The sequence below is a fragment of the Lissotriton helveticus genome, chromosome 3_1 (assembly GCF_964261635.1).
Source record: "Lissotriton helveticus chromosome 3_1, aLisHel1.1, whole genome shotgun sequence".
NCBI lineage: Eukaryota > Metazoa > Chordata > Amphibia > Caudata > Salamandridae > Lissotriton > Lissotriton helveticus.
This window is the reverse complement of record NC_136061.1, coordinates 219,602,394-219,616,576: the sequence shown is the minus strand read 5'-3', so window position 1 is coordinate 219,616,576 and position 14,183 is coordinate 219,602,394. Positions and strand designations below refer to the sequence as shown.

The 14,183-nt window shown below is 45.6% G+C and overlaps 1 protein-coding gene across 8 annotated transcripts in view; it reads right to left on the bottom strand.

Annotated features, from left to right (window-relative positions):
• Positions 1-14,183, bottom strand: part of LOC144822300 (N-acyl-aromatic-L-amino acid amidohydrolase (carboxylate-forming)-like) — a 165,360-nt gene that overhangs the window by 11,552 nt on the left and 139,625 nt on the right. The window lies entirely within an intron of this gene.

Below are 14,183 nucleotides of genomic sequence, written 5' to 3'. Positions count from 1 at the left end.
CTCAGTCCCTATATGAAGATTCCGGGAACGCTAGCCTAAGGAGACAGGGTAATCTCGATAGTGTCCACAAGGGGAGGAGTACAAATGTCGCCACGGTATTCGTTCCATTGACCCCATACCTTCACCCATGCCCTGGGTCTGCCCCTGGCCACATAGACAGTTTTCTCACGGAACATGGACCAATCCATGTTATCCTCCCATTGCGAGAGGGCAGGGGGCCTGGAGGCCCCCCAGAGTTGCGCAATATCTCGCTTCGCAATCATATAGCCCAGGGTGGCCCATCTAGTCTGTGCCACCGAATAGTCCGTGGGCTCCCAAACATTCAAAAGACAGCGACGAGGTTCCGGACGCAAGGATATCCCTGTCACCACAGTCATCAGATCAAGCACAGCCACCCAATAAGCAGCCACCATCGGGCACTCCCAAAGAATATGCAGGAAAGTAGCACGCAAACCACATCCACGCTTACACAGTCCATCGGAGGAAAAGCCCATCACCATCAGTCGCGGTCCCGTCACGTACACCCGATGAAGGATCTTCAATTGGACCAGACGGAGTCGAGCCGGTATAGCCACCTCCTTCGGAGAGGAGAGGGCCGATTGCCAATCCTCATCATCAAGTTCCAACCCATCTCCCATCCACTGTTCCCGAAGTCGGGCCAATAAGTCAGTCCGATTGTTAATCAACTTTTTATAGATCAGGGAGATAGTGCTATCAGGAAGATGTTCGTCAAGGATACGGTCTTCAAGTGGGGAAGAGTCAGGCGGAATCTCACCAGGAGCAAACACCGAAACCAAAGCGTGCCTGATCTGTAAATAACGAAAGAATTCCCGACTACTCAGGCCGTAGTCAGCCTGGAGGGCCTGAAACGGGCGCACAGAACCCTTAGAGTATACATCCCCCACTTTAGAGATCCCAATCAAGTCCCAACGGTCAAAACCCTTGGAAGACCAAAGACCGCCCAGACGTTCTGAAGCATAAAGCGGCGTCGCCAACGTCAAGCGATCCTCCCAGCCCAGGCTCACATTCGCAGCACGCCACACCGTCAAAGCAGTCAAAGTAGGTCCCACAAGATGGCGCCCAGCGGAGCGAGAATAGAGCACTCTATTAAAGTCACCTCCCGGAAGCTGAAGTTTATCCATCTCAAACGCCGGATTACGACCCGGCGAGAACATAGCGTGATTAATAGCGGACAGATGGGAAGCCCAGTAGTATCTCTTAATATCGGGGAGCGCCATGCCCCCATCGTACCACGGGATGGAAAGTTTCGCGAGAGCAATGCGCGGTCGCCCATCCCAAATAAGTTGCCTCTGAAGGCTCTCAATCTCCCGAAAATAGGTCTTGGGGATAGGATCATAATAATTCTGGAGAGCGTAGAGAAACCGCGGTAGTGACATCATCTTAAACAGGGCCGCCCGACCCAGTGGAGACAGGGGAAGTTTGCGCCAGCGGGCAACGTCCAAACGGAGCCTAAGCAACGGGGGAAGGAGATTACGATCAAAACGAAGGGACGGATCCAAGGTAACAAAAACCCCCAAGTATTTGAAACCATCCCGGACCACCTGAAGAGGAAGTCTACTCGGCAACGGAGGCAAGATACCAGATAAAACGTATACACAGGATTTAGACCAGTTGATGACGAGGCCTGAGTTAGCGCCAAAGGACGCAAGAACGTCAAATAAAACAGATAAAGACTTGCGAGGAGAAGTAAGATACAAGAGGATGTCGTCCGCATAAAGCGAGACGCGGTCTTCGAAATCCGGGGCCCAACGAATACCTTTAAGGGACGGTTCCCAACGGAGCCAGGCCGCCAACGGTTCAAGAGCGAGCGCGAACAACAGAGGGGACAAGGGGCAACCCTGACGGGTACCCCTGCCCAAGGAGAAGGGGGCCGACACTCTACCGTTCACTACAACTTGCGCCAGAGGTTCCGCGTACAACAGCCTAACCCAGCTAATAAACTCGCACCCGAATCCAAATTTCTCAAGTGTCGCCCATAAATAGGGCCACTCCACAGTATCAAAGGCCATGGAGGCATCCAGGGACGCCAAAATGGCCGGTTCAGTCAAAAGCCCCGCCCTCGCCAGCGCGCCGTGGAGGCGACGTAAATTCAGAGCAGTGTTGCGATGCGGGATAAAGCCAGATTGATCCGGATGGACCAACTCCCCAAGAACCGAAAGGAGACGGGTCGCCAAAAGTTTAGCCAACACCTTAGGTTCAACATTTAATAGGGATATGGGCCTATACGAGGAACAGAGGTCACGCGGTTTACCCTCTTTGGGAATGACGACGATTGTCGCCAGACGCTGATCATAAGGAAGTATGTTCCGCTCACGAGATTCTAGAAACATGGCGCGGAGATACGGCGCCACCTTATCGGGGCATAATTTGTACAACTCAATAGGCAAACCGTTCGGGCCCAATGCTTTGCCCGAACGGAGCGATCGAACTGCATTGGCTATCTCATCATTCGTAAAAGGGGAGTCCAAAGCAATACGGTCCAAGTCGGTGACACAGGGCAAAGTGATATCACGCAGAAGAAGGCGGGAGTCGGCAACATCCCTCACAGACACGGGAGCATATACCACACGGAAATATTCCGCAAAACGATCAACAATGGCGGTCGGATCAATCACATTCTCACCACTCGCAGACTGAATCACGGGCACCACACGATTAACTCTTTCTTTCTTGTCCAACCACGCTAGGAGTTTGCCCGCCTTGTCACCCACATCATACAACCTGCCCTGCTGCTCACGAAACATCACCTTTGCAGCGTCAGTGACCAGAGATTTATATGCAAACTGTTTTAGACCCAGGGCATGGAGTTTCTCAGGCGTGACACCAGATTCCAACTCGTCCTCCAAAGCAGAGATCTCCCCCTCAAGGTCCACCACCTCCCTCCTCCCAGCCCTCTTAGCTTCAACAATCAAGGAAAGGGCCTGTCCACGAATCACAGTTTTAAAGGCTTCCCACAGGGACACAGCCGAAGAGACCGACCCCTCGTTTTCCAGGAAATATGCATCCATGGACTTGAGCAAGAGGGTACGAGTCTCAGGGGAGGAAAGATACCAAGGGTTAATGGGAGCCACTCGGCCCGCCGCCTCTACCCCAACCTCGAAACGAAGCCAGAGCGGCGAGTGATCAGAAATACCCCTAGGCAAATGTAAAATCTCACGAACCGCCGACGATTGGGCTGCGGGCATCAGGAAATAATCCAGCCGAGACAGACTGCCATGAGCCCCAGAATGGAAGGTGTATTGGAGCTGAGTAGGATGCAACAGTCGCCAGCAGTCCACAAGGCCAAAGGTATCTAAAAACCCACCCAACCACTGCTGAGCCTGCGGGGTATCTCTAGGGGGATGGCGATCGTGAAGGCCGGAAAGCACCGAATTAAAATCACCGGCCAGAAAGAGAGTGCTATCAGGGAGATCTAACAAAACACGGCCCAAGTCAGTAAAAGTAGAGGCCTGCAAACCCGGGGGAACATAAACATTGAAGAGAGATAGGGTGCGGCCTTCATACCTACCCACCAGGACAGTATATCTCCCACGGTCATCATGAATCACCTCATCGATCGCCAGGGGGAGGGAGGTTCGAACAAGAATACCCACACCCCTAGATCCGGAGGTAAACCCCGAGTGCGCCACAAGGCGGTAGCCCCATCTATTCATTGCATAACAAACATTACCAATCAAATGGGTTTCTTGCATGAAAACAATGTCCGGTGACAAACGTCGTATACATTTTAAGACCACACTGCGCTTAATACGATCTCCCAGGCCATTAACGTTCCAGGAAAGAAATTTCAACCCTCTACCCCCCATCCCAGCCGCCCGAGCCAAGACCCCTTGTCCATGAGCTAGACATCAGAAACAGCAGCAAACACAGGAGCAACTCGCCTTGAAAACAACACACAGAAAAGAAAAAACTTCCCAACCCCCCTCCCCCAAACTGAAGAGAAACACCCCCCACCCTGCACCCCTGCAAAAAGCTAAAGAGCCACCCCAACCTGCAGTGTGCCTGTCGCCCAAGAACCCCTATTCTACACAAAGACCCCGGAGGAGGAAAGGTCTCCGTTCCATCCTCCCCCCGACCTCAGCAAGAACAAAAATAACAAACGAAAGACAGAATGATCACAATGTAGAGGGACGCCGGCCAACACTCCTGAGAATGTATTCAAAATAAGACATAAGAGCCGAACAGTTAGATCTCCACACCACCTTCGGCACCACCAGGGTGAGCGGCGGAGTCCGTCTCAGGAGGACGGTCAGGCAATGAGTCCAGCCAGTCATTAACAGCATCTGGCCGATCAAAGAAAAGGGTACGCTCATTGTATTCGACCCGGAGTCTGGTGGGAAAGAGCATGGCGTAACGTAGGCCCCGATCCCGGAGACGTTTCTTGGCACCACGAAACTCCATACGTTGTCTCTGAACCTGTTGGGAAAAGTCCGGGTAAAAGTTCACCGTAGCATTCTCAAAAGGCCACCGGGCCCTTCACCCGCGAGGCCTGCAGGATAGCGTCCCGGTCTCTATAATGAAAAAGCTTCGCTACAATGGGTCTCGGCGGGGCTCCCGGCTTGACTTTGCCCCCTGGAACACGATGTGCGCGTTCCACCGTGAAAAATTTTGTGAGACCAGAAGGGGCCAGATGGTTCAAGACCAGATCCTCAACCAGGAGATCCACCGAGTGGGGTTCAGGGTTTTCCGGTACACCAACCAGGCGAACATTGCAGCGACGCGCCCTATTTTCAAAGTCCTCCAGGCGACGGGTCATGAAGTCGTTCCCCCGACGGAGATTTCCAATCTCTGTTTGGAGCTCCGAGACGTCATTCGTAAGGCTAGAGGATTTAATATCCAGTGATTGTACCCTCTCATTCGTCTTGCCGAGATCAGCACGAATCAGATTCACCTCAATAGCCACGGTGTCAAGTTTGTGGGCCAAGGCCTCGTACTGTAGGCCGATGGATTCCCTCACACCCGAGATGGCGCCCATGATATCCTGTAGGGAGGGCTCCGCCGACTCTTCCAAAACTCGTTCGGACGCTATACTAGAACCAGGCAGGGCAGCTCCGGGGGACCCCTTAGAATGGGTATAACGGTCCATGACATTTGATTGAACTGGAGCTCCGCGCAGAGGTGTTTTCGTCTTGCGCGTCTCTCTGTCCCCTCTGCCCGCCATTTTGAAGATGCGTCACAGGACAAGCCACCAGGTTCGACGGGCCCGACACCCAAAGTACAGGATCAAAAGTACATGAAAAAGGGGGCACAACTCGGGTAGAGGTCGCCAAGCCAGCAAATAGGTCACATGAAAGCCCAACAGCCGATCTGCCTCCAAGTCTCAGTCGCAACACGACATCCACATCCGTGGCCCAAGTCGGAACGGAATCGAAACCGAAACTTAGGAAGGGGGGACCCACAAGGCCAGATCTCCTGCCGTTGTTGTTCAATTGCAGGACGGCTACAGAACCGCACCCCGTCCCGGGCGCACCTCAAGGGCGGAGCCCAAAAGTTCAGAGCACCATATCTCAGGAATACGAGATCCAAATCGATTTCTGAAAAGTGCCAGGGTAATCAGCCAAACGTCCCCTACACGAATTCTTGCAAGAAATCAGGATTCAGCCAGGATAAAATGCCGGGAGCGGCGAGGGTCCGGAGAGCGCTGTCCTCAAGCGGCCATCTCGGATGCCCGCCAAGCTCCTCCTCCCCTGATGGAATTCTAATGGGCCCTGTGTTTGTTTGCTTCCTTCTTAGCTTGGAGGAGCTTGTGGAAGGCTTAGATAACTGCATTGGAGCTGATAGATCTTTCACCGGTAGGGTCAGCTCAGGGGCTGCCTCATATAGTTTGCTGCCAGTCAACTGGATCCTGATCAATGCATTATAAGTTAATGGCTGCTTTCTAGGAAGTTAAAAATTGTTAGGTTTAGTTTCTTGGTACAAAGTACTTTCTTTGCATTGTGTATTTGATGATTGGATTTTAGCTTGGATAGTAATTGTATCTTATGCGACTTGTACGAACCTGGCCCCAATGCCACGAGGCTGTGCTTCAAGTCACTATACTCGTGGGGGCTGGAAAAAATGAAAACATAGAAAACAACAGTGCAGGTTTTAATCTGTTATGGAATGCGTAGAGTACAGAAAGCAGCCGTGCAAGCTTCCTTCACACACAGAACTGGTCCAGCATGGAACACAGAATATTCTTCCTTCTCACAAACATAACAGGAGTAATGCAAGCTTCTCTAATTTACACACAGAATATCTACTGAACAGGTGGCAGCAGTGCAAGTTTCCATGCTCATAAAGAACATATGCTCCACAGTCAGCAGCAGTACAAATTAAGCAGAAGCACTGCAGGCTTTCCTCAGCCACACAGAACAAACAAAGCTCAAGTAATATTAATAAAAGCTTCAATCACACACACTGAACAGGCACAGCACTGGCGGCAGCAGTGCAGGGCCCCCCAGAACAAGGACAGTGTAGTATGGGCAGTTACAGTACATGTGTCTCTCATGTGGCACGAAGGTGCAACAGATTCGCCATCTTTGCAAGCTTCCCTCACACACAGAACAGGCACAGCACTGGCAGCATCAGTGCAGGGTCCACAAGAACACAAAACAGTGTAGCATGTGCAGTTATAGAGCATGTGTCTCTTATGTAGCATGCAAACACAACAGATTCACAATCTGTGCAAGAAAAGAACAGGTAGGGCAGGGGGAGCACCAGTACAAAGTCCCTTCACACCCAAGCAGGGACAGCATAATGAGCAGCAATGCAAGCATGATGCTACACTCACAGGAAAAACAGGTGCAGCACAGAGAGCACAACGGCAAGCTTCTCTGGGCAGGTACAACACTCACAGGACTCATTCAAGCTTTTTTCAAACACAACCCACAGGAACAAGAGAGCCACCTGCAGTGTAGTCTTTAGTCTTAGACATGAGATACAGAACTGACAGCTGGAGTGCAAGGTTCTATGGAAACTAAACAATAGCACACAAAACAAATTGACCTGTATGTTGGCTTAAAAAAACAGCTAGACTTGAGTATACGGACCTAAATAAAAAAAATATTTTATACTGAAATGGACAATGGTGACCGCACATTTTCTTGTACTAAATAAATAACGAAAGAAAAATACCGTTTTTTGTATCCCCTATGTATCCGGACTGAGCTATCGACTTCAAGGAACTGTATTTTAAGGCTATTTTTACAATGTCCATATTTGATTATTGTATGTTGGATTTTTATTGTTTTGGTCTTGTTTTACACATAAATATTGGCTATTTTCTAAAACTGGTGTGGGGTCCTTTTGTAGTGTGTTCACTGTATTACTGTGTGCTATGTGCAAATGCTGACACATTGCCTTTGAGATAAGCCTGACTGCTCGTGCCAAGCTACCAAGGGGGTGAGCAGGGGTTATCTTAGAAGTGTAATCCCATTACCCAGACCAGAAGGAATGGTCCCTACTTGGACAAGGTGCAGACCTCTGTCAATTAGAGACTCAATCACCATGTTCAATCATTTAAAGGAGGAGGACTGTGAGTATCCAGTGGGAACAATGCAGACAACCCTAAACTTAATTCTGATGCCTATCATCCGATTACTATGTCTGCTTAATTAGAGATGTGTATATTAGCAGCAACAGCAAAAGGGAGGCTACTACGCTGAGAAGTTAAATAATACATGTATTTTTCTTTTTTTGGTTTACAAATCTAGCATAGCATTATTATATTTGCTAAGCATCACATTAAAGTGTGTTAATGTAGAAGTCTAACTCGAGTATGTGTGGTGATGTGTATTGCGCAATATGGAACCACTATGTGTCACTGTGAAGGTTCCACTCTCAGTGTTCTCTGTGGGGCAGTTATTACTTTGACTTCCACCAGCCTGCTGGGACAGTTCTCCCTTTCCTTACAATAAACTACCCTTGAAGAATATCCTCCCTGTGTCCATTCAACATCATTTCACTGGCGACTGAGGACGCGATCTACACTACGACTCATCCGAACAAAAAAAAAAAAAAACAAAAAAAAAAAAAAAACTTTCCATATGTGCCGTTTTTTTTTTCATACAGTCACCTTGTGAAAATTTCTATTGACAACGCTAAACCGTGAGTACATTTTCAAACTTACTTGACAAGGATTCATTAGGGAGAGCCGTACCCATTCGAAGACTTTCGTTTACATGGTCTAATTCTCACCTTACAAAAACTAACGAGGGTAAAACCTGAGGAAACCTATCTGTTTCTCTCAAAAGTCTTTTTGGATATATAATTTGTCGAGGAGTTTCCCCGCTCTTGTAAACGCACGCATTCGCCAAAAGTGCTGTATTTCTCACCGTGTTTCACGGAGCTCACGGGACCTTCCGCTTATGCTGCATTCATAACTATGATGACGTGGTCGAGCATTGGATGAGTGACGTGACCATCTGATGCGCATGGTCGACCAATCACAGGCACGCCTTGACGTATTCACGTGCAGAGAAAACATTTACTGGCTTCAAATCTCCATAGCAGCTGGAGCCACATACCAACCGAAGCTAGCGCTGAAACATTGCTTGTGTCTCGCTACGTGAAGCTCCCAGCTCTCACTCATCAGACACTTCTACAATCCTCTCGTTATTAACAGTGCTGCACATCTGATATTTTTAGCCCATCTACACATCGGATATTTTTGCCTGAAATGCGGCGCTGACACACACAGCATCTACATGTGTTTGTCGAACAATTTTTTTTATTATTCATTTTTGCTGTCCAGAGTCAACAGAGTTCAAGCAATTCACACGCTGTCTCACAAAGCATTGAAAAGACAGGATTCACTATCTCACACTGCCATCTAGTGACAGAAATCTGAACTAAATCTGAACTGGACATTTCCCTTCATTATTTCTTGCTTCTGTGATACACACACAGCCTTTGCCACACAAATATTTTTTTTGCAGCATATTACTTCTGTGATGTGCTCACAATTTACAGGAAATAAGTTCAGAATGTTTTAAAGTACAACATTTTTCAAAACAGCGCTTGTTTTCTTTTTGACAAAGCATTATATTATATCTGAATTTCACGTACTTATTTTCAAGCAAATTTAACCTACATCCTACCAAAACATAAATTATTTTTCTTCTCCATCTCAACATGCAAAGTGTTACTCCTCCTGCACCTTTTTTACAGGTACCTGGTGATCCTCCATTAGAATGGAAATTATGGATTAGATCATTTATGGCTTACTTGGGTGCTATTGATGGCCAAAGATATAGACCAGAGAGAAAGAAGAACCTTATGTACTACCATTTGGGGGTCCAAGGTCAAAATGTTTTTGACCATTTACCTCCATTTGACCCACCTGAAGGTCAAGATCCCGATGACTTTGAAATTGCTGTAGCAAAACTAGAAAAGTATTTTACTAAAACAAAGAATTTAGTTGTACATAGATATAAGTTTTTCACAAGAACGCAAAAAAGTGATGAAAATATTGATACCTTTATAACCGCTTTAAAAATGCTGGCCGCAAATTGCGAATTTGACAATTTCACGTCACAACTCATTAGGGACCAACTTGTTGCTCGATGCTATTGCAAAGAAATCCAAAAGAAGTTACTTACATGCAAAGATCCCACATTAGATAAAGCGGTTGACATAGCGAAAAGTATAGAAACCTCCATGGATGATGTAAAGCAACTGGAAACAGCCTTATCTAATACCACAGTTTCTGGCGCTGTTTCTAGTACTCCTAAAATTCAAACTAAAATTCCTTTTGTGCCACGTGGTAATTTCAGAAGGCCCAATATATCTAGGGGTGGCAGATTCAGACAATTTGATTCTAGAATGTTTTGTTATAGGTGTGGTTCTTCTTTTCACGTTTCTTCTTTTAAGAATTGCCCTGCCATCAATCAACAATGTGGTCAATGTGGTAAAATGGGACATTTTACCAAGATATGCATGAGAGGCAGGAGAGGAAGCGTAAGGGGAAATATTCGATGTGTCATTAATGACGATGGTACTAATGATAATGATAACGACTTTTCAAATGAAGATGATCTTTCACATGAGGACGTCATGCATCAGGAATATGTCGTGGTAGTCAAAGATTCACATGGTAAAAGAGATTCTCAACATATCTCTGATCCCGAGGTTGATGTTATCGTTGAGAAAGATCATGTTCAATTGCTGGTTGACACTGGGGCACGCATCCCCATCATATCACAAGATAAATATAGCAAGTTTTGGTCTGACAAAAGTTTGCTACCCCCAGATATTCTTACTGTAGCATTTGAAGGTAGCAGGATTAATTTACTCAGATATTTCTGGGCTGTTATTAATGTTTTAGGAGTAACCATCAAAGGGAAAGTGTATGTGGCAAAAAAAGGAATTAATGTTCTTGGTCTTATCCACCAAGCTGAAATTGGTTTGACCATTAAACCGGGTTTAGCTAATCCGGTATTCATTGACAAAAGGATTGAAGGAGATATTTCTGCTACTATAATATCTAACTCTACATCCGGTACTTGTGTTCACAATGATTGGGAACAAAAATGTAGTAAAATCTTTGAGGATCGTCTTGGCAAAATCACCGACTTTCAGCATTCCATCAGAGTCAAAGACAATGTCGTTCCTACCAAGCATAAATTACGCAATGTTCCTTTGAGCATCAGAAGTGACCTGTCTAAGCATTTGAAGAGTCTGTGTGATCAAGGGATCATTGAAAAAGTTGAATCCACCCTATGGCTTTCCCCTATTGTTTTAGCCAAGAAGAGGTCAGGCGATTTGAGAATGTGTGTTGACTTACGCACCCTCAATGAAGCCATTTGGGTCGATGGGTTTCCCCTACCACGAATTGAAGACCTCATTGCCAAAGTAGGGTCATCTTCGTGGTTTACAAAGCTTGATCTTAAAGCGGCCTATCACCAAGTAGAGTTGCATCCTCAATCCAGACATCTCACTGCCTTTGTCACTCCAGATGGTGTTTTTCAATTCTGTCGTCTTCCTTTTGGACTAGCGTCAGCTGCAGCAGTCTTTCAAAGACTCATGTCAGAAATGTTTGCTCACAATCCCAATGTAGTTGTCTTTCAAGATGACATTCTCATCTTTACTAAAACAGAGAGTGAGCATGACCAAGCTATTAGTGAAGTTTTTGAAGTACTCCAGAATAGAGGTTTAACGCTGCAGAAAAGTAAATGTATTTTCAAAACCAAAGAAATTGAGTACCTAGGGCATATCATTTCGGAAAAAGGTATTAAACCAAGACCAGGTCTAGTTAAGAGCATTATTGAAGCACCAGCTCCACAAAATAGAGAACAACTCTTATCCTTTCTCGGTTTATGTGAATTTTATGCAAAATTTATGAAAGATTTTGCGAAAACCACTGAGTGCTTCAGGTCTTTATTGAAAAAGGGAGCTGTTTTTGTGTGGTCAGAAGAATGTAAAAAAGGTTTTCAGGTTATCAAAGATCATATACTTTCTGCTCCAGCTCTACAAGCATTTGTTGAAGGTAGACAAACTTTTGTCACAGTTGATGCATGTGAGTATGGATTGGGTGCAGTTCTTTCTCAATATTCTGGAGGGAAGGAGCACACAGTAGGATTTGCTTCTCGCACTCTCCGTCCCGTTGAACGGAAGTATTCCGTCATTGAAAAAGAACTTTTAGCCTGTACGTGGAGCGTGGAGAAATTTAAATCATATCTTTGGGGCAGGTCATTTGTTCTCAAAACGGATCATCGACCATTAGTCGATATTCTAAATGGGAAAAATGTCAAACGCACGACAGCTCGTTTAGCAAGATTGTCAACAAAACTACTAGAATACACCTTTAGTGTAGAATACATACCAGGGGGAAGAAACAGTAGGGCGGACTGCCTTTCTAGGCTTCCCATTCCCGATAATGATGAACAAGATTGGGAGACAGAGGTAGAGGAGTGTTTTGTAGCTAATGTCTGTCAGGAATCTATATCCTTTTTAGAAGATGATTGGATCAAAGAACTAAATAATGATATAGTTCTTAAAGATGTTTCTTCTCTTATAAGAAAAGGATGGCCGAAAGAGAAATGTCTTTCTCCCGATCTTCAAATGTTTTGGAAAATTAACACTGAGTTGTCAATGGAAAATGGTGTAATTGTTCGGGGTGACAAATTGGTTCCTCCATCGTGCTTTAGAGAAAAAATCATTTTAGCAGCACATTCAGGTCATCTTGGTGCCACCATTACTAAAAGAAAAGTAAGATCAGATTTCTGGTGGCCAAAAATGGATTCTCAGGTAGATGGAATTGTCAGAATATGTTCACGTTGTAGTGCCAGTGACAAGGTTTTAGTTTTGGAAGGCCTTGTGGAATCTAAGGTTTCCATTCCTGGTAGAGCTTGGCAGAAGTTAGGAATGGATTTCCTGGGACCGTTTCATGTTCTCCCCAACAACTCAAAATACTTTTTGGTTCTCATTGATCATTTGTCAAGGTGGGTTGAAGTTGAACCAATTAGTATACCGAATTCAAAAAGTGTTATTGATTGCTTGAACAGTATATTCTTGAGAGAAGGTTACCCAGAGGAGATCTTAACCGATAATGGTGTTCAATTCATCTCCCATGAAATGAATTCCTTTTTGAGGTCGTGTGGTATTAAACACACTAGAACTCCTCTCTGTCATCCGCAAAGCAATGGCAAGACTGAAAGATTTAACAGAGTTATTGTAGAGTGTGTTCAAGCAGCTTTCAAGTCTAGAAGTTGTGTCTTTAAAGCAGTCAAAGATCTTGTATGGTCTTACCGCACTTCCCCCCATTCTGCTACCAACTGCACCCCATTTGAACTCATGAGAGGAAGAAAAGCCTGTTCACAAGTATATCCTTTCTGGATGGTAAGAAATTTTCGTCAAGGTGGCAACATGAGCGATATGTGGGATGCTGCTCACAGGAAATCCTCTGACGTGTGTTCTAAACATGTTAAGCCTGGAAGGAAAATTTCTCACAACATTCAAATTGGAGATTGGGTCAGGGTTAAAAATCCTGTTTTAGTTAGAAAGGGTCTTTCCAAGTTTTTAGATTCTCAGCAAGCAGTGGATACTCGTAAGAATGCGGTTAGATTGAACAATGGCAATTGGTGGTGCACTTCTCGGATTGCCAAAGATCCCTCTAATTCTCCGGGTAATATCAATTTCAACAATATTTCAGAGGGGAATGAGGTTAGGAAAAGTACCAGAGTGTCAGTCAGACCTAGCAAACTACGAGATTATGTTTAATCCTTTTGTATTTTTCATTTGACTTTTGATGAGCTGCATTTTCCTCTCACTGTATGTATTGTTTGTTGTTTATCTTATTAAAAGAGGGGAGGTGTGGTGATGTGTATTGCGCAATATGGAACCACTATGTGTCACTGTGAATGTTCCACTCTCAGTGTTCTCTGTGGGGCAGTTATTACTTTGACTTCCACCAGCCTGCTGGGACGGTTCTCCCTTTCCTTACAATAAACTACACTTGAAGAATATCCTCCCTGTGTCCATTCGACATCATTTCAGTATGTGAACGAGCACTCCTTACCTTTCAATAGCTAAATTATAGACTAGACTCTTTTATTCCTCTTTGTACATCCAAAGTTGTTGTAGTATCACCTGTGGCGTCTGACATTGACACAGGTCATGCTGTGCTAACGGGAACTCGAAACTGTGTTTTTCTTTCTCTGAGGGGAAGATTCCCATTGCTTTATTTGAGACGGTGGTTGCAGATGGGGTTACCGGTGCTCATTGTTTTTCATCCTACTTTGACCCAGAGCAAGATAGAAAAAAACACAAAAGGGAAAGTGAGGAGGAAAAGGTTGATTGAAAAAACAGTGGCAAAGCAGGGGTGAAACAGAAACTGCAAGAGTAAGATAAAGGGGCAGGGAATGTCTGCTTGTGGATGAAAGAGCCATGAGGTGGAATCAAGACTATGGAGCCTTGGTACTCAAAACTTCCATAGCGCTGGTCACGTTTTCTGAGCAAAGCTTTGGGCCCCTGCACCTATTCTTGTACAAATTAAGCACAGCGCGCCATTTCATACTGTAGTTCATCTCACTACAGGCTCTGGGAAGTCCAAGCACCCTGCTCCCATATCCAAGTCACTGCTTTAGGAAGGCAGCATACACTTTTATTCAGGCTGCCTTACTTATAAGGCACTTTATCCTCCAACAATCCCATTACAGAGAGTGGTGAAACCACAAGGTGTG